Source organism: Tenrec ecaudatus, chromosome 2 (genome assembly GCF_050624435.1).
Source record: "Tenrec ecaudatus isolate mTenEca1 chromosome 2, mTenEca1.hap1, whole genome shotgun sequence".
In the NCBI taxonomy this organism is placed as follows: Eukaryota; Metazoa; Chordata; class Mammalia; order Afrosoricida; family Tenrecidae; genus Tenrec; species Tenrec ecaudatus.
In genome coordinates, this window is record NC_134531.1 from 22,368,850 (window position 1) to 22,396,761 (window position 27,912).

Consider the following 27,912-nt stretch of genomic DNA (forward strand, 5'->3'; position numbering starts at 1 on the left):
TTTTACTATATTCATATTATTCCTGTGAAACCCTCCATTTTTGTGTGTTCCCATTCCTTTCTTGTAGCCACCAAAGTCTTGTCTATTGTTGTACAAACCACATTTCTTCTTTTATTTTCTGCTTATGACAATGATTATATTAAATATATACTGTGTAAGATCGACGGAATTTGCTAACCACAATGTTTTCTCATTTTGTTCACATCTTTCAGGGTTTAAGAACTTTAATATTGTTTTTAATTAATGTGTAATAGTCCACAGTATGAATGTACCACAACTTGTTTATCCATTCCTCTGTATTGGAATTTGATGTAGTCTTTTGCTGTCCATAAATGTCATATTTTTAGTAGGAAATGTTTTGTGATCCCCGTTCTTCTCAAGGCTATCCATAGTTTGTTATGATGCACACAGTCAAATGCCTCTCCCACTCAATAAAGCACAAGTTTTCTATCTGGTAGTCTCTGCTTTCAGCCAAGATCTGATATCAGCAACGTTGTATCAATATTGAATCAATATTGAACCACCTTTGTTTCAAGACCTCTTCTGAGTCTGGTATGAACCCCGTTTCTACCTTTTTATTTTTAATGACCTTTAGGTTCTTCATGAATGATATTCTGATGTCCTCCTACAGTTCATCAGGTCTTCTCTCATTAGTATTGAATACACCAAATCTGTTCTTGAAATTCAGGTGAGATAGACTCAGGTTGTATTTGGGCTTTTGTGAACTAGTTTTAATTGTTTTCAGCTCAGAATGAACTTACATAGGAGCAATCATAATATCTTAGGCATTAAGAAATAGTTATAAATTGGTTTTGTCATCTATAATCACATAATCATTGTCTAACATGCTAGAACTGATATATTAAAAGAAATTGCATCCCATTCTTCAATAAAAGAAACATTTCAAAGTTTATCTTAAAGTAAAATATTTTCCATGCTAATAAAATATCCATACACCTTCTAGTTATGCTACTATTATTGTTATTTATATACCCCCCACTAATACCAAAGGTAAGGAAATGGAAGGTTTTCAAAACCTCTGCAGTGTGAAACTGGTCAGATATATAATAAAGATGTATTGATAGTTACTGATGATAGGAATGTGAAAATTAGAAACAAGAAAGGACTTACAGTTGGAAAATATGGCCCAAGTGTAGGAAAAAAATGCTGCCAGTCACAGGAGAGAACTTTGTGAAACTTTAACAACTGCAGATGTTTACAGTGATGTTATGAACACATGAAGAAATCGAATGGCCATTGGAAAGACAAAAAGGGATCTCAGAAATACTCAGGAGCACGCACTCTAATATGGAGAAGAAACAGCGACGAGAAGAAATGAACAGTGGCTGACCAAGTTTGGAAAGATATTTCAAAAAGACAAAACTTTTTTTATGACATGTCCACTGACTTCAATGTAGAAAATGAGAAGGAAGAACCCACTAGACATTTATTAAGTGAAAATAAATGTTAAAAAATTAATCTTCTAATTGCAATATTGTAGGACTATGTGGGGAAAATGTTGAAAACAATGCAAGAAGCTATAAAAGAAAATGGGAAGCACACATAGATGGAGAGATCCAAGCTACATTAAAGGTTTTGGTCAAACAAAAACAAAAGGAGTGTAAATGATATTGATCGGGAAAATCACTTGAACGTGAGAAATGTACTGCCTCTTCCAACAAATTTAAATGGTTAAGAAAGCAAGAATTTTTTTTAAGACTGCTTTTTTGAGTGTATATTAGAGTTTAAAATTCTGAGCACTAAGTTTGTGGAAGGCTAGTGGATCACATCGGAAAGTCAGAAATCCAATTTTGAGTCTCCCCATAAATTCAGCCTCTGCTGAATGCATTCTGAGGACTGCCTAGCAATGTGATTAGCTTTCCCGTCCAGCAGAAGGCCTTAGAAAACGGATTACTAATAGACCCCCACCCAAATCAGGGAGGGGTGACATAGCCTTTAGGAACTTTCCTAATAAAAATTGGAGTACTACCGTCATACCCTGACTTCCTGGGTCGCAGGGCCTGAAATACGTGTAAGCTCATCTGGGTAGCGTAGCACGCTTGTCCCAATCACGTCTCATTCCACGTCTGTAGTCATAATGCGATAAATTGGTTGGCCATGTTTTTGTGACAGGTTCCTTTGTTCTCCTGTGCCCTGCTTAGGTCTTGTTTCTTGATAAATCCTGGACATGATGATTACCTCTGGCTGATGGTCTCCCTCATCCAGATGATGTGCATTCTTCAAGTTTTTCTTATCTTCATCCTGCTTCAGGCTTAATAAATGATCTCCATATTATATTTGAAACTTTGAATCTCTTTTGTGCCTAAAATTTAAAAAATGGGGAAAAATTTAATGGAAAAGTCATGACTCTATTTTAGTATTTATCAATAAGCATGTTTAAAAGTTTATTCAATCATTGAGGATTGAGTAAACTTAATTTTGGAAGCCTTGTGATTAAAAACAAATCGATACTGTAATGGAATATCTATAATTTAGGAAGTATTGTTTTAGTTGACATCTAAAAATAAATGAACATATAGATACAAAACTCCTTAAAATAAAAATTTGAAGACCTATTGAGATATCTAAACATTTATTTTGAAGATGAGTTGTGATATTTACATAAATTGGTGTCAATTTGAGGATTGAGAGTGAAGAGGTGGAATCTAGCCTGTCAATCAGTTGATAGCCAACAAGGGAATGGCCTTCTCTTAAGGATTCTGGGCACTCCTGTATTTCCTTCTTGGAGGCAGGAGACACTCTTTGCTCACTCCTTGTGAGACATTTCTGATGAAAAGCCACATGAAGCTACCCTGATGTAACCAGAAACTTGGGAGCTGTAGAAGCCACGTGGAGATCCCTGTCAATGCTGAGATACTTACAATGCCACTGGATCCAGAAGACGTCCCACCTACTGGCCTATGATCTTCCTGCATTCAGTGTCATTGCATGTGTTTCATTAGTCTGTAGAAGGTTTTTATAGATAGGTGACCAGCTTATGGACTTGATCTGAACTAGGCTTGGGTGTTGCCTCAATATTCAATTTCTCTTGTATATAAAGCTCTTTCTTATAAACATGAGTTTCCCAGGATTTGTTTTTCTAGTCTACCTGGACTGACACACAGATTTTTTACATAAAGATATAATTATGGATAAATAACTTTTATTTTCAAATATTTTAATTTTAAAATAGATGATTTGAAGAGAGATTTAAGATAGATAATTAAAATAGAAAATTTGATCTAATGAGAATCCAAAGAAGTTATTTTAAAAGACATCGTTTATCTCAGAAGTTTCTTTCATATATTCATGTTAGGAATTTTTCTTGTTATATACATTCTTTAAGAGATAAAAATATAATTTATATTTTTTAAGGCTATACTCTAGAAACTTCAATTTTAGCACATTTGATGATGATACTATTTTCTTTAAGTGTGAATATTCCACGCACATACAAAAGCAGCCAATTTTTAATTATAAAATGTAAGAAATTAGATTCTCATGTTTCAACATATGCTGCATTCATCTAAATTTAAAAATTGGTTAGAATATGCTACTTGGGTTTTGTACTACTGGAAACCTTATGCAAGACTTTGAAACATTGTCAAATGCTGAGGTCTAATGAATGGAAGCCGACATTCTTTGGAGATAGTTCCTGAGAATGGGCCCCTTGGATCCCAAAGCAATGTCATGTGACTAAGGTAGAGCTTTTTTTCTCAATGTACAGTCTGCCATTTCCTGTGAAGTAAAATTCAGGAAGAGGAAATATTTTTAAAAATGTGTGAAGTATGAAGCTATGGAAATTGGAAGACATCAAAAATGAAAAGGAATACATAAATTTGGATCAATATCCTAAGTGTTAATAAGCTTGAGTGAACTGATATTGGACATTTTGATTCAGAAAAATCATATAGGTTGCTATACTGGGAATGATTCAATTAAAAAGAACAACATTGTATTCATAGTCACAAAGGACATTTCAAGATCTATTTAAAAGCTAGTAATGAAGAAATTGAATAATTCTACTAAAGTCTTCAGTCTGAAATTGAGAAAACATGCAATCCAGATACATTGATAACTATTGGTGATAGAAATGCAAAATTTGGAAGCAAAATGGAAGAAATGGTAACTGCAAAATGCTCTTTTGGCGATATACACGAAGCTAGAGATTTCAGGATAAAATTTTGCAAACCAATGACTTGACTGGAGGAATTACCATATATACTCGTGTATAAGCCGAGTCTTTCAGCACAAAAAAATGTGCTGAAAAACTGGGGTTCGGCTTATACACGGTCAGTGGTACCCCAGCGAGGTATAACATCTCTCTGGTGATTGCAGTTCCTCCACTGTTCATTCAAAGCTCCGCTGACACTGCAGGGCTTTGAATGTTAGTTTACTCACATCTAACCAATCAGAGCCATCCTATGACATGGATGGCTCCAACCGTAGTGATTCACTTACTCCCGCAGCTGAACTGGTAAGGATGTGTCTGTGGCTGCGCTCCGTCCCTCCCCTCTGGTCTCTGTGTTAATTCACATCCTGCATTTCCCACCCTAGGCTAATACTGGAGTCAATGAGTTTTTCTGGTTTCCTAGGTAATGATTATGTACCTTGGCTTATACTCAGATCGGCTTATATTCGACTATGTACGGTACATTTTTTTTGCCTCAAATATTTGACTTCTTCTGAGTATATTTGACTTGCAAATTCCAAAAGTGGCACCAGGTTTCCCTGCCAGCTTTAATTTTGTGACTGAGAACATACACTATGTACCAATCTTCACTCTGCTTGCACCTATTAACAATCAGGATTTTAATCTGGTGTTTAAATTAATATATATTAATCATGGAGAAAATATATAAAAACTGAAAGAAAAGTGTGCTCCATGAAAGTGTACTTATTTCACACAAAAAGTCACAGAATTTAGATACAAACTTTTCAATCACTCAACACATAAGAAGCTGAAATCTACCAAAACAATCTTGCAAACATTAAAAAAAAATAATCTGCCATTATGTGTGCATCCGATCTTCCTTGGCATCTGGTTTCCATTGATTATATGCCTTGGTGAAGTCTCTTTTTAAAAAAATGTTTTAATCATTTTATTAGGGGCTCATACAACTCATTTTACAATCCGTACATACATCATTTGTATCCAGCACATTCATACATATGTTGCTATCATGATTCTCAATACACTTGCTTTCTACTTGAGCCCTTGGTATCAGCTCCTTATTTTTCCCCTCCCTCCCCTCTCCCTTTCCCCCTGAACCTTTGATAATTTATAAATAATCATTATTTTATCACATTTTGCACCATCCGACGTCTCCCTCACCTAGTTCTCCTCTGCCCGTCCTCCAGGGAGGAGGTTACATGTAGACATTGTCATCTGTTTCCCCTCTCTCCACCTTCCCGATATCACCACTCTCACCACTGTGCCTGAGGGGCTCATCTGTCCTGGATTCCCCATATTTCCAGTTCCTATCTGTGCCAGTGTACATCTTCTGGACCAGCCGGTTATGTAAGATAGAATTGGGATCATGATAGTGAAGGGGAGGAAGCATTCAAGAACTAGAGGAAATTTGTATGTTTCATTGTTGCTACACTGCACTCTGACTGGTTCATCACCTCCCCACATCCCTTCTGCAAGGGGATGTCCAATTTCCCAGAGATGTGCCCTGAGTCCCCACAATGCACTCCCCCTCATTCACAGTGGTATGATTTTTTTTTTGTCTTTGATGCCTGACACCTGATCCCTTTGATGACTTGTCATCTCACAGGCTGGTTTGAATTTTCCATGTAGACTTCATTGTTTTTCTGTTAGTTGGCCCCTGGTTTATCTTCCAGCCTATGGGTCCCCAGATTCTATATATTTTGACAACTGGGCAACATCAGCTTTCTTTACTGCACTTGCCCATGCACCCTTTTTGTCTTCAGTGTTCACGTTGGGGTAGGCTGATGTGCTTCTTCCTTGTGGGTTTTGTTGTTTCTTAGTTAGATGGCTGCCTGATTGTCTTCAAGACTTTAAGACCCCTGATGCTATATAATTTGATAGCCGGGCACCATCAGCTTTGTTGGAAACTTTTGCTTATGCATCCAATTTATCCTCAGAGATCAAAACGGAAAAGGCCGGTGTGCTGCTTCCCTGTGGGTTTTGTCTCTCAGCTGGATGGCTGCTTGTTTATCTTCAGGTCTTTAAGGCTTCAGGTGCTATATCTTTTGGTAGCTGGGCACTATCAGCTTTCTTCACCACATTTGCTTGTGCACCCATTGTCTTCGGCGACTTCAGGTGCTATATATTTTGTAGCAGGGCACCATCAGCTTTCTTCACCACATTTGCCTATACACCCATTGTCATCAGCGATCGTGCCTGGGATGTGAGCATCTCAGACTGCCGAATTGTTAGAACAAAGTGTTCTTGTGTTGAGGGAGTGCTTGAGTAGGGGCCCACTGTCCATTTGTTTCCTTAATACTAAACCTGTAAATTTATGTACATAGATCTATTCCCCCCTCGTCATATATAAATATATTTATATCTTTATATGTCTGTATTTAAATCTCTATGACTACCCTTTGCCTACTAGTTTCTTACTCTGTTTCTTTGTACTTTCCTCTTGTCCCACTATCATGTTCTGCCTTCATTTGAGTTTCAGGAATTCCTCTCAATTACATTGCCCTTGATCCAGCCCTGCCAGACTTCCCTCACTCTCCTTGAGACTGATTTTGGATCACTTGTTATTTCATTGTCCCTGGACTTGTTAATACCCTCTTCCTTTCCCTCACCATCCCTACCCCCATGTTCCCCCTGAACTTTCATCCCATTGTTCTCTCTTCTGGCTTATTTATTCCACCTATCCCTTCCAGGTAGACATGCTATGTACTATCACGAGATTGAGTACCACAAAGCAACAACAGCAAGTAAAACAATAGCTAAAACAACAACAACAATACACACACACATAAATGTATGAAGAGTTTAGGGTCTGTTTGTTTTCCTTCACAGGTCCTTTACAGTCAAGTCTGATGGGGTACCATCCCCTGGCATCACCTCTATCCCTGGGTACTTCATTGCCCTGCTTCCCCCGCTGTTCTGCTGCATGACCCCATAGGTTGGCTTCAGCGTGGTGAGCTCATGGAAGACACAATTTCCACTGTGTGACTCTAGTGTTGTCCCCAATAGTGCTATGAGTCAATGAGGAACGCTTTGTCCCATGGTGCAGCCGGCCCTGTGGTCATCTCTGTGCATTGCTTTTCTGAGCAGGAACATTGTCCTCGGGGCTTGGTGAGCCAGGATGTGCATAGAGGAAGTCTCATCACATTACATGCATACATAAAGAAGCAGGAGAGGCTTATGACTGATACACTGGCACAAAATTTATAGCAACTAGAGTGGAGTCAGCAAGAAAATCCAACTAAAAGCAAAAGAAAAGAAATAATAAGAATTAGATCTGGGATTCAGGAGAGAGAAAATAAGAAAACTATGGACAAAATTTCAATGCTGTTAAAGTTGGTTCTTCGAAAGGATAGATCAGATTGACAAACCTCTTTGAAATTTGACCAAAGAAAGGAAAGAACGCATCTCAAAAGCAAGGATGAGGGATGAAAGATGGAATATTACAACGGACCATAGTGAAATCAAAAAGATAATTACACAGTACTATGAAGGACTGTACTCCAATGAACTAAAAAACTTGGAAGGCATGGATGAATTCTTGGAAAAACAATCCCTCCATAGATTATCCCCAATGGCCATCAAGAACCTCAACAGACCCATATCAATAGAAGAAATAGACAAGCTATCAAAGAATTACCAACCAAGAAGACACCCGGACCAGACGGATTCACTGGTGAATTCTATCAAGCCTTGAGGGAAGAAGTAACACCAATTCTACACAAACTCTTCCAGACCATAGAAAAAGATAGCAAACTCCCAAATTCCTTCTTTGAAGCTAGCAGAAATCTGATACCTAAACCGGGCAAGGATCCCACAAGAATTGAGAACTACAGACCAATTTCCCTAATGAATATCGATGCAAAAATCCTTAACAAAATACTAGCCAAGAGAATACAAAAATATATAAAGCAGATAATTCACCATGACCAAGTGCAATTCATACCAGGGATGCAGGGATGGTTCAACATACGAAAGACCATTAGTATTATTGGTGAAATCTTTATCTTTACTCTTTGCCTCAGTCACCAAAGTTCTCTGAAAAGTGATCTCAGTGACTGCCTATAATGGGCATTAGTGCTCGTGTTACAACCCCACCTAATGAAGTGAAGGAGCAAATCCTACACTAATCTGGTGTAGTTGTATGCCTTTTCTGTTGCCAAGAAAGTTTTTTTGTTTTGTTCTTTTAAAACAAATGCAAATGAAGATCTGATACATGATTGAATTCCATTCATTGATGCTGTGGAAAGGGATCATTTATAAATTGTCTGATCTGTGGACCATCAGAAATTCCTGCCTTCAGCTTTTCCATGGTCATTTCAGGTAACGTATTTGCTCTGTATTCAATGCACAAACTGTTTTCAGAAAAAGAGATGTCGTAGTATAATGGGTTATAAATTGGGCTGCTAACTGCAAGGTCAGCAGTTGAAAACCGTCAAATGATACTCAGGAGAAAAGTGAAGATGTCTGCTCTCATAAACATTTACAGTCTCTAAAACCCACTGGGCTAGTTCTGTTTTCCTGCGGGGCTGCTGTAAGTTGGAATTGACTCAGTGGCAATGAGTGTTCAGCATTTTAATAAGGGAAATTGCAAGGGTCTCTGCCATCCTATTCCTGTGACACCTGTCTTAAGTTGGGTTCTCTGGAGAAGAAAGACGAGTGAAGCTTGTGTGAGTGTGTGTGTGTGTGTGTGTGTGTGTATTTGTGTGTAGAGGGATAAAGGATTGTCATTGTCCGGTGAGAGAGGTCGAGGCTTATAGCAAGAATATAGTGCACACAGTTGTAAAAATTGTTCTAAGACTGCGGATGGGCTATTATTCTGGGGACATCTCCAGACTCGATTATTTGTGGGAACTGATAAACCCAAGAATTATATGCTGATGGTAGTGTCTGATCTTGAAAATAAATTAATCCATGGGCAGCAGATCAGATGGCAGGCCTCTGTAGACTGGCAAGAATGGCTGACATACAGTACAGAGTTGACTTGTCTCACAAACCAAAGGTCAATTAGACTGATGCAGAATCCAGACTCAGTAAAAGCAAGCAGGCTGTTCCACAATATCTGCTTATATTGGAAAAGAAGGTCACACATTGGGAGTTACTAGGTCTTAACTGCTAATCAGATTCCGAAGCCAGACAAATTGACATAAACTTACTGGTCACTATAGCACCACCATTTATAAGAAAATGTTTCAACTGCAATAGCTTTGCAAGTACCCTAAATTCTGAAAGCTTTGTAATAGCTACAAATTGTTCCATTTTTCTATAATCATTTTCTCATAACCTTGCCATTTAGAAAGCATAAATCCTTAGTTGCAGCGGTTGCAAGCTGTGTGACCATATTACTATAAATGTGATAGCGCGAAGCACCCCACTTTTCTTATCTCCCCATTTCTCCAGGTTAGAAATCTGGCAATAACCAGCCTATTTTCTGGTTCTGGGTTTCAACAGACTCATGTCAAAATGTTGACTAGAAATGAAATCTCATCTTAGGCTCAAACGGAGAAGGAACAATTTTTTTCTTTACAGGAAGTATTCCCAAACCAGGATCACCCCTATTCTATAGGATCATTCCGTTCCCTCCATCACCAGTGGCCATCAAGACTGTTTGGGCTCTTGGCAACTCCACTTGTAAGGTAGTGGAAGTGTGCACCACATACATTGTAATGACTGATTCAGAAATTTATCACCAGCCATTTCTCCCAAAGCAAATCAGGGTGGATTCAAAGTTCCAATTTTTTAAGTTAGCTACCAAGTGTATTCACCATCTACACTTCCTTGGCTCTTTCTCTGGACACCTAAAGCACTTATTGTCTTTTTCAAAGATTCGAACATCGGCATTTTATAGTTAGGTGTAGTCAAGCAGGTTCCAGTACATCTCAACCCCACGTGCAATAGAAAAGCTACTGCCTAGTCCTGTGTCATCCTCACGATTATTCTTAAGCGTGAGCCCACTGGTGTAGCCATTGTGTCAATCCATTCTGTCAATGGTCTGCTTCCTTTTTCACTGTCCTTCTGCTTTCCCTAGTGTGATGCCTTCTGACTGGGACTTGTCTCTCTTGATAACGTGTCCAAACTTCATGAGACAAAGTCTCACCATCTAAATCTTTCCTCTAAGGAGCATCCTAGCTGCACCTTGTCCCAGAAAGATTAGTTGATTCTTTTGGCAGTCTGTGCTGTTTGCAGTATTCTTTGCCAGCACCATAGTTCAAATGCATCAATTCTTCTTCAGTCTTCCTTACTCAATGTCCAAAAAGATAACTATTCCTTAAATATGACACTTTCATTATATCTGTCTCTATCTATCTATCATTTTTGTATCTATATCTATCATTGAAATAGATTTGTAATTAAAATATGATTGTCTACCCCTAATAAAATAAGAAAATTTTAATTCTCTGAGTGCCTAAAATAATCTGATACAATTGATGCATGGATTGTTATAAGAGCTGTAAAAGTCCTCGATAAAATGATTTGTATATATAAAACAATAATCTGGATCAGGTGTTTCTACTCTAAGAAATTTGATGGCCACAACCATACTTTATATGTAAATTTAATAGGTATACATTGTCTTCTATGTTACAATAAATGAAAGCATGCTTGTGATGGACATTCTGAGTCAAGCCTGAGTACATAATTTGATAGAGAAGGCAAAATTACTTCTAACCGAGCAGTTAGTATGATTTTGCAATAAAATTTATATACATAACTACCATAAGTTGGGAATATGAGCTGGGAATGGCTACTGATATAACGTGATAAAAATTGCTTTTGGCATAAAGAAATATGCTGCTACATAAATATTTCCTGCTGATTAAATAGATTCTTTCAATTAAATTTGGCATGAAATAGCACTGTCTTTCCTTTTATATCTTTAATAGTAATTTGCTCCAGAGTTTATTAGTTACTTTAAGTGGCTGTTGAAACTTAATCTAAGATGAGCATATCATGTCATTAAAATATAAAATAATGACATATAAGATAAGCTTGGCAATGAAAAAGCAAATCCTTACAACTGAAGAAAATATATCACATTTAATAGCATGCAATCTAAAGCAAGAGTCTGGCTGCCAGACAAATTACTGACACTTCTATACTGAACAGCAGCATGCTTTTGTTAATGGTTGTCGACAAATTCTTATGTTAATGTACTGCCTTGCACCTCTTATTATCTAAAACTCTGTTTTTGATCATTCAGCATATATTTACTAACAATTATTTGTCTGTTTTAGCACATAATTCAGCAAGTAGACATATAGAATTGCTAATAGATTAAATATAATGTGTGCACTAGAAATGTGAAAAGTAGGCGCTATGATTAAAATGATATTTTACACAGTTAGATAGCAAATGAAATTCTTACAATAGTAATACTTCATTTGAAGTGGTTTATAAATGTCATGTTAGCTATAAGGTAATGAATTGTGTAATGGTTTTTAGAAATATATATATTTCCCTACTCATGTAAAGCATTTCAGAAGTAAAGTTTCAAAGTCATGTAAACTTTTTCAAGATTATAGTAATGGAAAAGGATTTAAATGTTTTAAAGAGTTGCTAGTTTTTTTTTAAATTGAACAAATTTACACCATGACAGCACTTCTCAGTTTGTGGTGTTGCCCATAATAGAAATACCAACAGCTGGTGGCTTAAAAGAACACACATTTATTTTCATACAGTTTCAAAAGTTGGGAGTCTGACTACGGGACACCAAGTCTTAGGGAAGACACAGTCTCTGTTGACTGGGGAAGAACATGTTTCTCTCTTCTGTCATTTTTTTGTTCCCTCACAATCTTCACGGACCATCTACATTCCTGTGTTGGTGTTTTCTTAAAAGTCTAATGCAATTAGGTTTAGAAAAGAGGGATACCCCAATGGCCAAATTAGCAGACTTTTGTTACTAAAGTTACATTGAATTTCTATTCCCAGGTGTTTGTGGTACTGCCATTTCATTTTCCATATGATCCAGCAGTCCCTTTGCTGACAATGTACCCTAACAGTCACAATAGCAATCCAGTTATGCACACCTATGTTCATTGCAGCAGGGTTTCCAAGATTTTAAAAAATCTAAATGCCCATCAGTAGAATAAATACATACCATATATACCTGTGTATAAGCCATATTCATCTTATAGATGGGTCAGTGGTACCCCAGCGAGGCTTAACACCTCACTGCCCCCCCCCTCGCCCCCAAGGTAACTAGGTAATGGGAGGAGCACCCATTATCTCACGGGTGATTGCCGTTTCTCCACTGTTCATTCAAAGCCCCGCTAACACTGCAGGACTTTGAATGTTTGTTTACTCACATCTAACCAATCAGAGCCATCCTATGGTGTGTATCTTTGAATAAGCATTTTAAAGAGTGTGTGAGACGTATGTGGCATGAATGGATGTCATCTGGTCAAGCCCGACTAACAAGAGGAGGACATCTCATGAAGCCTGACATAGAGTTAATAGCAAAGTGGGTTTGACATACATGGGAAGACATTCCAGAAGACATGGTGTGACGTGCCTTCCAGAAATGTAGTATTAGTCATGCTATGGATGGCAGTGAAGACTGTGCTTTGTATGAAAATGACAGCAGTGATGGTGATGACGGCGATCTCAGTGAGGACAGCGTCTATGATGACCTCACAGCAGCTGAAGCTCTGCATTGGGATACGGATGATGATGATGATCCGGTTTTGAAGGATTTTAACTCTTTACGCTTTAGCTTGGTTGCTGATTGAGCTCAAGGGATAGTGCTCTTAAGGTATCACTGTTGATACCTTATTGTTTTTGTTGAACCTGTTTTCCACTTACTGTGCTGGTTTACTGATGCTAAATGACTTATTGTCCTTTTATTTATGTTTTTATTTAAAATAAATATTTAAATACATTACCCCACTGATGTCTCAATTTTCAGTAATTTTATTTTCATTTGTTTTGATTATTAAAACTCACCAATAGCTTCTGCATTTTCCACCCTAGTCTTATACTCGAGTCAGTCAGTTTTTCTGGTTTCCCAGGTAATAATTAGGTACCTTGGCTTATACTTGGGTCGGCTTATATTAGAGTATATACGGTATATTTCCCACGAGGTATCAAGCAACTTGCTCTGAATTGGTACACCCAGTGTTGTCACCTGTGAAGATTCTCTTAGTCACAGTGGATTTTCAAATGTCATATTTTGTGGTGCCTGATTTAAAAGAAGTGCTTGGTTGTGAAATCTTGTATCCTGCTCAGGGAAAAGTGCCACAGAAACTGCTGTGATTTTGAACACAGCTTACAAGGAGAGTTCTATGGGAAAAAAATCAGGGGTACGAGTATTTTTTTTTCTCTTTTCAAAAAAGATGAAACTCTGATGAATGACAAACCATGTGCTGGACATCTGTCAACTTCCCCGATAGACAAAAATATTGACTCTTGTCGTTTGGAGTTTGTTCCACCAGGTAAAACTGTTGATCAAGCTTTCTATTTAGAGGCTCTGAAAAGATAGCTTAACAACGTGTGACCAAAAATATAGAGCCTGATTTATGTCAGACGGGGGACTCATTTAATCACCACGACAATGCACCTGCTCACGCAGCCATCTCAGTGTTGCAGTTTTTGCAAAAACAGCATGTCCTTCTTGTCCCACACACCTGACTCACCTGACGGCTCCATCCAACTTCTTTTGTTTCTGTGAATGAGGAGGGACATGAAAGGACAGCGATTTGATGACATAGAAGAGGTGAAAAAAATGAGGGAGGTACTTGCAGCCATCCAAACAGATGAGTTTGAAAAAAAATGTTTCCAAGAATGGAATCGCAAATTTTATAACTGTATTAAGTGTAATGGAGAATACATTGAAGGTGATAAGGTTATTATTTTTTAATTAAATACATAGCTTAAAAAATCCATTTTGGCATCTTGGGGGTTGTACCTGTTGTGTGTGTATACACACTATAGATACATTTATATAGTATGTTTTTATCTGTGTGTAATATTCCTATTTCTATATTTAGTATTCCTTTAGTCTTTCTTCAGAACCTAATATGAAGTAAAAGTAAAGAATTCAAACAACATATTATTGAGTTAAGTCATACAATAAAGAATTAGAAAATGAAAGGAGAATACTTGAAAATGGGAAAAAATGTATTTTTTATTGAAGTATAATTATAAGAAATATTTTAAAGTATTTATTTTATGAGCAGTACACTCTAAATGTTTGATGTCCTGTTATAATGGTGAGAAGTACTCACTGCTGTGGAGTCAATTTCAAGCCAAATTGACCCTGTAGGACACAGCAGAATTGGCCCCGTAGGTTCCAGAGGCTGTAAATCTTTGTGGCAACAGAAAGCCTCAAATTAGTACCAGAATCACTAACTCTCAGGATTCTCAAATTCATTCTAAGAAATAATTCTAAAATTTAAGCAATAACATATTAATAAAGTCACACGAAGGATGAACTATATACATTATAAGGACACAACATAAATTCAATTTTTTTTCAAGCAATACATACTGATTTGTAAAGGGTTTAATGTTTTTCAAAGAAAATTCCATGCTACAAATCATCTATTACATTTTATATAGCATAATTTTCACCTTAAAGGTATACATTATACATAAATATTAAATAAACTACCATCATGGTAAACTGAAAAAAATGATTGAAGCTGCCAAGCATTTCTTCTTGCTTAGATGCACAACTAATATTCATGGAAGCAGCAGTTAAAAAAATCAAACGAATCATTGCATAGTGTAAGCCTGCTGCATATGACCTCTTTAAGGAGTTGAAATGCAAGGATATTAATTAAAGGACTAAATTGACCCAAGACATGGTATTTTCAATCACCTCATATGCCTGGGGAAGTTGGACACTGAATAAGGAAGAACAAAGAAAAATGGATGCATTTGAATGAGGGTGACAGAAGAGGTCTGAAAGTAAAAAGGAGTTCCACATCCACAAACACAGTTGTCTTGGAAGAAGTACAGCCAGAATGTTCCCTAGAGACAAAGATGGGGGGCTGGGAGGAGCACTGTCTTACTTAATATGGACACCTTGTTAGAAGAGACTAGGTCCTAGAGAAGACATCCTGCTGGGTAAAGTAGAGGGCCCTCAACACGATGGATTGACACAGTTGCAGCAATGGTGGCCCCAAACATCAGAACAGTTGTGAGGATGGCACAAGGTAGGGCAGTGCTTTGTCCTGTACATAAGGTCATTTATAGTCCGACTCCATAGAACCTACTGATAACAAACTAAATTTATGTATGTGTGTGTGTTGTTAGTATTGTGTATATTATTGTAAGCAGGTACTGCGGAGTTTGTTCTGACTTAACAGCCGTATACAGCAGCACAAAACACTGCCCAGCATCTCACGATTCTCTCAAATGTGCCATGTTTGAGCCAATTGTTGCCACACATGTGACAGTGTATGTCAGTAAGGGTCTTACTCTTTTTCACTAACCCTTTCCTTACCTGAAAGATACCGTGGGAGCAGCGGTATGTGTGGCCTGCAGTCCATAGTCAGCAGTTTGAAACAATCAGCAGTTAGCTCTGTGGGGAAAGGACTGGGTTTTCTACTCCTATAAACAGTTACAGCCTTCAAAACCCATGGGGTGTCACTATGAGTCTGTACTGACTCCATGGCAGTGAGTAGAGTTTTTTGGTTTTTACTTTACTAAGCATGATGTCTTCCTTCATGGGCTCCTCCTGTTCTTTTCCCTTAAGAAGCATTTTGGCTGGACTTCTCCCAAAGCACATTTGCCTGTTCCCTTAGGTCACAGAATGCAAGTGAAACAAACTGACTTGCTGAAAGTGAGCAGGAAATGAAGCACTTGCCAACGAAGATCAGAGAGCGCAGCCTCAGGCTGGGCTGCAACTCACTGTAAGGATGTCCGCAATACTCACGGCTGCACCAATAGGAGACATGAAGATAAATAGAGAGAAGTTAGATCTTTTCAGGGTTTTGTCTTGGACCCACAATCAATCCTCATGGAAGCAGCAGTCAAGAGATCAAAAGACACATTGCATTAGGTAAATTGGCTGCACACGGCCTCTTCAGAGTATTGAAGAACAAGGATGTTGTTTTGAGAACTAAGGCGTGCCTGACCCATGCCATGCTATCGTCCTTTGCATAACATGCATATTAAAATTGGACATTGAGTAAGACTGACAATAGGAGAATTAATGTATTTGAATTTTGGTGCTGGAGAAGAATATTGAAAGTTCCTTGGATTGCAAAAACAAAAAAACAAAACCAACTTTATTGGATGAGGTAAAGACGAGAGTGCATCTTAAAGACCTGAATGGTGAGACTTTGTCTTACACACTTTGGACCTATTATCCGGAGACACCATTCCCTAGAGAAGAACATCATTTTTAATCAGGTGGAGTTTAAGTGAAAAAGAGGAAGGCTCTGGATAAGATGACACAGTGGCTGCATCAGTGGGCTCAGGCATAGGAACAATTGTGAGGATGGCACAGGACGGGGCAGTGTTTCATTCTGTTATGCACAGGGTCCTTATGGATCCGAGCCAAATCAATGGCATGTAACAGTTACAACTAGATCATAAATTCACACCCATCAAGTCAACTTTGACTCAGAGGGATGATATAAACCAGAACTCCTTAGGGCTTTTTTGAGGCTGCGTTAGTCCGGGTGCACTAGAGAAACACATCCAGGGAGACTCATGTGTGTACTAGAGCTTTATATACAAGAGCAATTGAATATTGAGAAAACATCCCAGTCCAGTCCAGATCAAGTCCTTAAGTCCAGTATTAGCCCACGTGTCTGATACCAGTCTAAAAATTTTTAGACTCACAAAACACATGCCGTGACGCCAAATGCAGGAAGATCACAGGTTAGACAGTGGAAAATCTAGTGGACCCAGTGGTTGTGGAAGCATCTCAGAACTGGGGTGGGTCTCCATGTGGCTTCTGCAGCTCCAGAGTTCTAGCATAGCTCCATGTTTTTTGTCATCAGGAATACGAAGCTGAGAGTGTGACTGTGTCCCATTTCTAGCAAACTACTTATCTCCATGGCTCCTCCAAATGAGGTCATCAAGATGCTATCTGATTGACAGGCTAGACTCCACCCCTTCTCAAGTTCATACCAGATTATGTAACTACTACAGCGGCTATTTTTCTTTAATTTTGTTTTATACACACACACGCATATATCATATGTTCCATTGTTTAATCATGTCAAGTACAATTGTCCAGTTGCTACCACAATCACATTATAATCATTCTTTTTCTGCACAGAACCCTGGACATGGTCTCCCCTTCACCTCCCCCTCTACCACGGAACCTCCCTTCTATTTGGTGTCTCTATAGACTCATCAATTCTGGATTTCATATTTTCCTTTAAGGGCACTGAGAGCCTCATGATTTTGCCATAGAGGAGTTCTGTGTTTCCAATGCTGACCTTCCTGTTAGTCAACCACACCTATGATAGACTACTGTGGCCGCCCAATTCAATGTTCTTCTACAACATCATAACATAAAAGAGTTTATTCACCCTTGTTTTTCCAAAGTCATTGTTTAGTGCTTCTAGTGTGCATTTGTTGTTGTTGTTTTAGGTGCAGTCAGTTAGTTCTGATGCACAGTGACTCCAGGCACCTGAGAAGGAAAGCCTACCTGGTCCTGTGTCATCTTCCAAATCTCCTTCTGTTTGAGCCCATTGTTGCAGCCACTCATTAGTCCACCTTCTCGAAGGCCTCCCTCTTTTCCATGGCCACTCTGCTTCTCCAAGTGGGATGGCCTTCTCTAGGTCTCTCCTGAGAACATGTACGTACAAAGTGCACAAAAAGATATCTCACTATACTTGCCTCTAAGGAGCATTGTGGCTGTACTTCAAGTCCAGAGTGCTAACCATTATACCATGGGGCCTCTAGGCTGTACTTCTTCCAATACGGATCTGTTTGTTCCTTTGGCAGGTCATGTTATTCTCAATATTCTTTGCCAGCACCATAGTTAAAATGCATTGCCTTTGTTGGGGGGGTCTTCCTTACTCAGTGTCCAACATTCACATGCCGATGAGGCAATTGAAAATACCGTGGCATGAGCTTCATGACCTCTTTGGATTCTCTAAGGAGATAAATAGTTCGTTACAGGCAGGACACACACTCAGTCCCTGGGAGACATTGCAGCCGACAACACACATGGAACTATGCTAGTGCACTGAGCCACGTAGAGACCCCTGCCAGTGCTGAGGTGCTTATACTGCTGCTTGATCCACAAGACTTTCCATCCACTGGCTTGTGATCTTCCTGCATTTGGCATCAATGAATGTGTTTCATGAGTCTGAAGAGGACTTTATAGATTGGTATGAGACATATGAGCTAATATAGGACGCACTTGATCTGGGCTGAGCTGAGGTTTTTTCTCATTATTCAATTGCTCTTGTACATAAAGCTATTTCTTATACACACACAGGCACACACACAAAAGAAAATTCTGTGGCATGGCTAAGGTGCACCTCAGTTCTCAAAGAAAACCCTTGCTTGTGAACACTTTCACAAATTGACCTAAGGTAGTGTGTCATGTGATCTCTTGTCTGCTGCTTCCACAGGCATTGAAATATATAAAGGTGGGAGTGTTTTTGTTTATATATATGTTAGATGTATATGTTACATGCCAGAATTACTTTATAGTTGTCTTTATTTGGATATTATACATGGTTTAGTTTAGGGAGAGGTGGCATCGATAATCATCTCTGTTGAAATCTGGAGTCAGTTTCTAAGAAGTAACATAACGTGGAATGGGAATTGTGAATGCTCTTAGATAAAACAGGGATTCCTTAGGACTCTCAATAAAAAGGTTCTAAAGGTCTTCCTTGGATCCAGGTAATCAAAAATCCCCTGTTGGCCCTCTTTGGTTTAATTTTAATTATTTTGTTCTTCTAGCTTCTGCCTCAAGAGAATCTCCACTCTTATTCACAGGGAATCACTTTCTGGATATCTTTCTGTTTCACTGTCCATGAGCCCTAGTGGAATAGTGGCTACATGTTGATCAGGGATAATCAGGTCAGCAGTTAGAAGCCACCAGCTGCTTGGCATGAGAAAGGTGAGTTTTTCTATTGTTGTAAAGTGTTACAATCTCTGAAACCCACAGGGGCAGTTAGTTCTACCACGTCTTACGGGCCATTATGAGTTGGCTTCAACGCAATGGAATTGAGTTTGGTTTTGTTTTATTATCCACAGATATCATAGTGATGGGACTTTCTGGAATAAAGTTAGAATTGTCACTGCATGTTGCATAAACTGTAATGAGGCCATATCCCTGGCAACACAAGGGAGAAAGAGAATCAAATGTCACACAAACCCAAGGTCAATTGACACAAGGTAAGAGATAGACATGCATCTACCATCTATCTTTCTTTATACCTATTCTGACACCAACTCTTCCTCCCATGCACTCAATTTGTATTCTGGGTTCAATAATTTTTTTTCAACAGTCATACAGAACTCACACACAAAGATCACAGTTATGGGAATTATTAGTGAAGGCTCCAATTTACCACAAATCAGGATCAGTAATAGTAAAGACAGTCATTGATCCATTACAGTGCCTTTTCTAAGTCAGCAAACAAATCTTTTTCTGGTCCTCAAACTTTCAGCCTCAAAATTCTTGGGCCCATGCTTTCATGGGCTGGGAAGACAGCCCGCTGCTCTTCCGCATTGTTAGAGTCTTAGCCCTGCTTTTCTGTTTGCTCTCATGGAAACATTGCCTTCTACTCTGGTCTCTGCCTGGCTTTCTTGCTTTTCCCTTTGATTTCTGCACTTACACCTCTGGTCTAGACATGCTTCACCCCTGAAAGAGACCTCAAATGTGCTCAACTAGTAGCTTGTCTTCTGATGGTCTTGAATTTCTTTCTGTGCTCCCATTTCTGAGATGGCTCATTCTTTTATGGAGGCCTGCTATTTGCCTTGAGAGAATTACACCCTCAAGGAACATGAATCACAAGCCTCCAAACTGGGATTCAGACAACAGGAATGCAGCCTAGAATTTACAATCCATAACAAAATGGAGTATGGCTAGAAGGGCCATGGGAATTGACTACACCCCACTTTACAAAATCCCATTGTCCTGACACTCCAGAAATGAGTCAGGCTGGGAAACAGGTTTCAATTTGTTTGACTGTCACCTTGGTTGATGTCAATGAAAGGCATTCATTTTGCTGGTTTAAAATATGCTGCTGTTGTGAGGTACCATTGAGGTGGTTCTGATCCATTTAAATTTTACAACCAACACAGGAAACACTGCTTGGATCTGCACCATCCTCACAACTGCTCCTTTCCTTGAGCTCACCGTGGCAGCCACTGCGTCAGTCCATCTCCTTACGGGCAGCCCTCTTCCTGACTGCCTCTCTGGTTTACCAACATGATGTGCTTCTCCAAAAAATAGGCTAGATACTCCCATTTGTCTCCCAGCAATTCATCAGTAACATCATCACATAAAATAATGTATTATTGTTGTTGGTGGTATTTTTATTGCTTACTACTCCTTGGAGTCAGCTACCATAATAAATGTTATACATCATATTTTATGACCACTTTCCACAAGAGTGTTCTACTATGGTAGGAATTCAAATTATTTTTCTCATTTTTCGTAGCAGGGAGGAGGACAGCATTCATTATTCCAGGTAGATCGAGAGCACTCACATCATGAAAGTAAAATATCTGTGGTATGAAATCAAAATCAGTCAGCATCCAAATGAATTTATTCAGACCAAAGTGTGAATGATTTTAGTTAGTCATGATTTATTTTGGTTCGGTATGTCCAGGTCAATGAAAAATTAGTTAAAATATCTGTCTGACTATTCTTTCGCAAAAAAAAGTTATGTTTCTGATGTCCTTTTTATCTACTTCAAGTAGCAGAGCTAAATGTATTCCATATTAAGAGAACTTAAAATATACTTTCCATTTTTCTTTCTGCCAATATGGTTTTATTTTTGTAGGGAAAATTGTGATTTACAAAGACGGCATACTGCAAAATAGTCTGCACTCAGATTTATGAATTGCACAATGTTTGCATGATATAATCAATGGGAAAATCAGTGCTTCCATCCTCTCACTTACTTCCAAGTCCATACATTACAAACTTCATAGCAGAAATCTTCTTTAATTTTCCACATAAACACATAATCTATCATTTATTACAAAATTCTAAGATAAATGCTTGTAGTCATACACTATTTTTCAGAATTTAATTTAACAATGGATGCAGCAGTACATGTCCATAGACCTGCAAGAAATTCAATAAGAATTAACACTTAGGAAAGATGGAGTCAGATGAGTCTTGCCTGATAGCAGAGAATAACAGAAAGATTTTTTTCACCTGTGTTTTATTGACTCTGCAAAAGTATTGAACTTTATGGATCATATTAAATTAGAGATAACAGTGTGAAGAAAGTGAATTTCAGAACACTTACTTGTGCTCATAAAGAATCTGGACATAGACAAAGATGTGATTTTTTTAAACAAAATAGGCTTCTGCCTGGTTTAATGTCAGGAAAGGCATACATTAAAGTTGCATCCTGAATTCATATTTATTCAATGTGTATGCTAAACAAATAATCTGACAAACTGGACTGTATTATGGAAAACACAGTAAGGAGTAAGACTGGTTAACAAGCTGTGCTATACAGTGATATGGCCTTGCTTGCTGAAAGCAAAGACGACCTGAAATGCTTTGATTAAGATGGAATATTATAGTCTACTCTATAGCATAGATTTCACCTTAGCTTAAAGAAAACAATAATCCTCACATATGGGTCAGCGATAACCACCATAAATGAGCAAGAGACTGAATTTGTAAAGGATTTCATTTTACTTGAATCCCCAAACACACACTTGGAAACAGCAATCAAGAAAGCAAATGATATATTGCATTGAGCAAATATTTACTTGAGAAAAAAAAAGTAATGATAGCACTTTAAGGGCTTAAAGTATCAAGCCCACAACATGATATTTTAAATCAACTCTTATTCAAGTGAAAACTAGGCAATGAATAGGTAAGATGAAGCATTGAAACATTTCAATTTTAAGTTGATGAAAAGCATTGTATACCATGGACTTCCAGAAGAATAATTACACGTGTTTGGGATGAGATGCAGTGAGAATATTCTTTGGAATTGATTCTTGCAATAAGAATACCATATGCTAGCTCCCAAAGTGGATGAATGGTGACCAATTATTTGGGTGCCGTGACTGTTTGTTCCTCGCATTTCCTTTTGATGCTTCAGGTAGTGTTCAATGCCTTGCCTAGAGAATCCATCAGTATTTGGACTTCAGGTTTCATGTTTTCTTCACTTTTTACACCTTGAAAAATAATGAGTGCGTTGTTCTCTTTTGATTTTCTAATTCCAGGTTTTGCACAGGTAATTTTGCTTTGCTTTGTCTTCAGGAACACCCTCCTTGAATTCTCCTGCTTTGCACTTTTACTTTACCCGCCCCTACCACTACCACCACTGCCAACAAAGCATATTCCCTGTCATTGAGTGGGTTCCCCTGGGAGTTTCTGAGATTGAAAGTCTTTATGGGAATATAAAGCATCATCTTCCACCCTCAGAGTGACTGGTGGTTTCAAACAACTATCCTTAGAGTTACTAGTCCCATGTGTAACCCCTACACCAGCGGGCATTCCTATACTCTCATAGGTACCAGCGTTTCTCCTGCTTTGGGCATTTAGAGGCAAATAGAATTCTATGAAGATGCCTCCTCTACGGTGTGTATGTGTGGGTGAGCATGTTGAAAGATATAGACGATAGATACATTGATACACATATCTATAGTTTTATCTATTTATTCCTTTATGTCAGGTTTCTAACCATTACTTCATTCTTTATGGAAAGTAACATTAATAGACAATGTCTAGTTTTAAAATATTAGAACTATCAATCATACAAATTTTATTTTCTTTATTTTCTTAGATGCAACTTCAGATACTCCTTTGTTTTTTGCTGATATAAGTTCTTTGATTTAATATTCTATGACTTGTGGGAATGCCTTTCACCTAGTTTTACTGGTTTTGTTCAAGATGTTCTCTGTCTGTCTTACATGAAGTTAGAATAAAATGTTTAACGTATCTTTGTACCATTGGTCTCTTATTTTCATATACACACTTATATAATTAAGTTTTTAACTACATCATTCCACAAGATGTTGTTTTCAAGTTCAGTAATAATCTCCATATATTAAATTCCATAATAAATCTTCAGTTCTTATTTGACGTGATCTACTAGAACCTTATATGAAAGAGATCATGCAATAATTATCTTTTTCTCACTTACTGCATTAACCATAAAGTTTTCAAGGTCTATTCATATTGTAGCATCTATTAGAACAAACTTATGTAGGCTCCATAAATATTTAATGTCTTGGGCTTTGAATGGGATAATTTTACTCTGTTTTATTGGGTTGATAGGAGTTGATGATTTTGTTTTGTTATTAAACTTTATGGTAGTGTGCTAGTCTGGGTACTTTAGAGAAACAAATCCACAGAAACTCATGTATAAGAGAGAGTTTTATACAAAGGTTAACTGCGCATCAAGAAAACAACCGAACCCAGTGCTGCCCAAGCCCACAGTCCAACATTAACCCATTAACCCATATGTCTGACACCAATCCACAAAGTCCTCCTCCATCTCACAAAACAGACGCAATGACACCAACTTCAGGAGGAAAGCCGAGTCAGTGAATGTGTAAGCATTTCAGCACTGGCAGGGGTCTCCACCCGGCTGCTCCAGCACCCAGGGCTGCATCAGAGTAGGTCCATGTGGCTTCCCCTCGGGGATGTCTTGCAAGAAGTGAGTCTTGCCAGCTAAAGCAGGGAACTGGATAAGGCAACTACACCCTGGTCCGACCATCAGAAACAAGAGATCCAAGAACTAGAAAGGCGAGGCTCACCATGCCATTTATCTCTCCACCCTCCAACTAACCCCACATGTGTTTATCGGCCAGGTTGGCACAATAAACTACCTCAGGTTGAAAAAATGCATATAGCACTTTTTTGCACCATTCCTCTAATGCTGTAAACCTGGGTAGTTCTCACCTTTTGAGTATTTCTTATATTGATAACATGGGCATTGGTATACAGATTTGTTTCAGACTCAACCGTTAAAACTTTTGTGCATGTACCCAGGAGTAGAATTCCCTGGGCTTTTCCCAGCAATGTCACTATTATACATCCATCTAGCATAGATGGCATTTATAATTGTCCATATACTCACCATTTCCCCCTATTTTATTCTCTTCTTCTGATAATTATCATTTAATATTTTGGGTAAAGAGCCCCTGGTTGACACACATAGTTAACTGACAACTATTAAATAGAAGGTTGTAAATACATATCCACCAAGAAACCTTGGAAATAGGGCCTTACAATTTGCTTTTCAAAGATCAGAGCCTTGAAAATTCCATGGTGAAATTTATCTCTATGCCCATCGGCCACCCTGAGTGGAAATCAATGCAATGGTAGCTAACAACAGCATAGAAGGAAGCGGTGCGCGCCCTCCACCCCCCCCCCCACCGTGTTTCTTTGTAAGAACGATTTAGACAAAACTGAGTGTAAGCAGCATTATTGGGCATTGTTGTCATGTTTCCAAAGATCAGAGTAAATGGGATGTCAGATGATGATCGGATAAAGTGCAGCATTCACTTTAAGTTAAGAGAAGAAAGAAGAATTTAACCTATTTAATCTATTTTCAATGATAAGCAGGTATAATAAAATAAGATTCTAGAGGATATGGGTGACTAAAGTAATAGGAGTAAAAACAGAGATGTAATAAGTATGATATATAAGAGATAAATAACATAATCTCTATATGCAAAACCTCATTCATTGTCCCTGTCCTCTCTTGCGATGTCAATGTATGAGTCATATCATTTCTTTTTGCGTTTGTTTCTTGCTATTGTATTCTGTGGTATTAGCTAGCAGTTGTTTTAATTTTTATGCTGTGGATAATGTTTTTCTCTTTTTGGTTTATACTTTAGTGGAGACCCTGTAGCACACCATCCTCAAATAGCTTTAGCCCAGTGAAGAGTATTTTTAATTGCTTTTGTAAATGATTAAGGCATTAGGTCTACTTAATATTCCTTCTCTCTCTCTCTTCCCCTCCTCCACTCCCCCCCACCCCCCCCACAGACTTTGGATGGTGCAAAGGGTTGACCCTCACCTGGTAACCAACATTTTGGAGATTTAAACCCATTCCACACCATAATACAAGAAAGAAAATATTTTTGATCTGCTTCAATAATGATTGCAGCATAGAAAATTCTGGGGAGTAATTCTATTCTATAACATACAGATTCTATGTGAATTATAATTAGCTCTATGGCACAAGAGCACAATAAACTATCGATCTGATAATATATAAATATTTCCTCAATTTAAAAATATAAATATTTCATAATCTTAAGTTAAATAAAGGTAATAAGAGACAGATAAAAATACTCTGATTATATGTATTTTTGTTAACAATTTAGTTGCAAGAAATATTTGGGGAAAAAACTATTAATAAACAAAAAGATGATTCCCTTGTACTTCTGCACTGAGATGACTTTCAGCTGTAGGGAAACTCTTAATTTTCTTTTGTGTTATCGAGGAGCTATGGGAACTCCATAGGTCAAGTCATAGGCTTCTAACCATAAGATTGGCAGTCCAAATCTCCTGTTCCTCTGGATGAGAAAGAGAAGAATGCTGACTCCCATGGAATTTTAGGAACTCATGAGAGCTGAGAAGTTTTATTCTGTCCTTCAGAATTGCTATGAGGTGGAACTCACTCTACAACAGTGAGTTTTAGTTTTATGTTGGGCCTGTGCCCTCATTTATAGTTTTATATCCACAGGAAAATAGAGCACATGTTATAGATTATGTATTTAAATAAGACTGCTCTAATTTACGTGTGTGAATTATTTGTAGCTCGTGTTTCAAATTGTTGTATTCTAGTAGCATCCAAAATGAGAATAATTTACTTTTATCAGAATTATAATTATCTAAATAGTCATAAAGTCGATTCTGACTCATAACAAGCCCATAAAGAGTTGCTGGGACTATAAATTTACACAAGAGCAGAGTACTTCATCTTCTTCCCACGGAGCAACCCGGGGGTTTGAATTAGCATCCTTGCAGGCAGCAGTCTGAAGCTTATCCAACAACAAAGTAAAAGCATGTGCTTGGCTTCTCTCATTTCTGAATTTTTAAGTGTATTCATCTTATGTGCATTTATAAAGTCTATTAATCTTGCTATGATTCTTCTTTAATGATTTTGACCAAGAGAAATTCTAAGATTGGCAGGGATGCCTCTTAGCTGTATTTGAAGCAAGTTCTTTGAAAGTTTAAAAAAGAATCTACGTATAACCTTTTGCCCTCTTTTCCTTTGTGTACTTTTGAGAGAACAGCAATGTCTAAAATATACACAGTCAATTCATCATTGCTGTCCACACGGGCAAAACAAAAGAAAGTATTCCATTGATATACAATCCTGAACGCTATTTCTTCAGAGATCACAGTGGCACCAATCCTAAAAATGTTACTATGAAATAAAGCAGGGAAGCACTTGGCAAGAATTACATGAAGCTAACATAAAAGCTCAATATTTTTATATGAAATATGACATAAAGTGAAAAGTTCTGTACTAATATAAATTAATCCAAGTACCTGGGAGAGACAGATGAAAACCCCTACTTCTGACAAATGGTGTGGTTGAAGTACATAGAAGAGTAAATGGTTTTTTCCAATTTCTTATAGGAAGTCAGAAATACAACCCAGGGAGATTACTTAGATTTAAGTCCTCAATAAATTAAGGACAATAAAATGCTGCTGTAGGCCAGGATAAAAATGGGGAAAGAGACAGAGTTGAAGAGAGTAAGTTACTGGTTTTAAATTAGTATAGGTTCTAACCTGCAAAATACTGCAACAAAAATTTCCACTACTGCCCCGTTTTCCAGCTCACCTTCAGGCATGATTGACATCACCACTCCATTTGATGGAAACCATCAATGGAAGAAGGCAGTCGTGGCTGACTCCACACATTTACCCCTTCCCGGTTGAACATTCCTCGGGATCACAGTTTGACTTTGCTCATCCCTTCTACGTGCTTCACAACAGCAGGCAGCAGCAACGCAGCACCCTCTTCCGCTGAGTCTGTTCTGACGCATACAGACGGTGTCCCGGGTTTCTGAGATCAGGGCATTTTTTGGAGCCTTATCTTTCTGCTATGGAGCCGAATGGTATGTTTGAACTGCTGGCTTGTGGTTAGCAGCTCAACCCCTGGACTCTGTTCCTTGCTTATTGTCATAATAATTTATTTTAGAAAAATTAACATCAGGCTAGTCTGAAAGAGTTGGGGGTTGAAGCTGTTGCAAACACAAATCTTTTCCCAGATGGTTGACCACTCCTTTTTCCCTGAGGCCAGCCATCCTTCTCCTTAGGATAGTCTTTCATGGCCTGCACCCTGCAGTTCACTACAGCATGTGACAGGACCCATGAGCCTTCAACAAATGACTCACATATTTGCGGATGCTGTTAAATTCCAAATCTCAAACTCAGTAATCTTCCTTGAGGCTCCTCCTCATCCACATGCTTACTGAAGGTGGCTTGGTGAGGGTAGGTCATAGATTGGAATTCAGGTCCCAAGAAAACAGGCAGAGGCAAGCCAAATTCAGGGTCCACGCGTTGCAGGTCAAAATGTTCAAAAGTCAAAGCAGGTTGTCTTGGTTCTCCCAAAGCTCAGTATAGAAGCAGAGGTTGTGAAAGACAAGGCTTT

General features: G+C 38.2%; 1 long non-coding RNA gene across 1 annotated transcript in view; it reads right to left on the bottom strand.

The window, feature by feature from the left end:
• The window catches only part of LOC142438872 (uncharacterized), a 97,472-nt gene extending 70,039 nt beyond the window's left edge, over nucleotides 1-27,433 (bottom strand). The window contains exons 1-2 of the long non-coding RNA XR_012782821.1: nucleotides 27,100-27,433; nucleotides 2,200-2,323 (exon numbers count right to left, since the gene is read on the bottom strand). This is a non-coding gene — a long non-coding RNA (uncharacterized LOC142438872). The remainder of the gene's footprint in view (nucleotides 1-2,199; nucleotides 2,324-27,099) is intronic.
• Nucleotides 27,434-27,912: the final 479 nt, after the last annotated feature.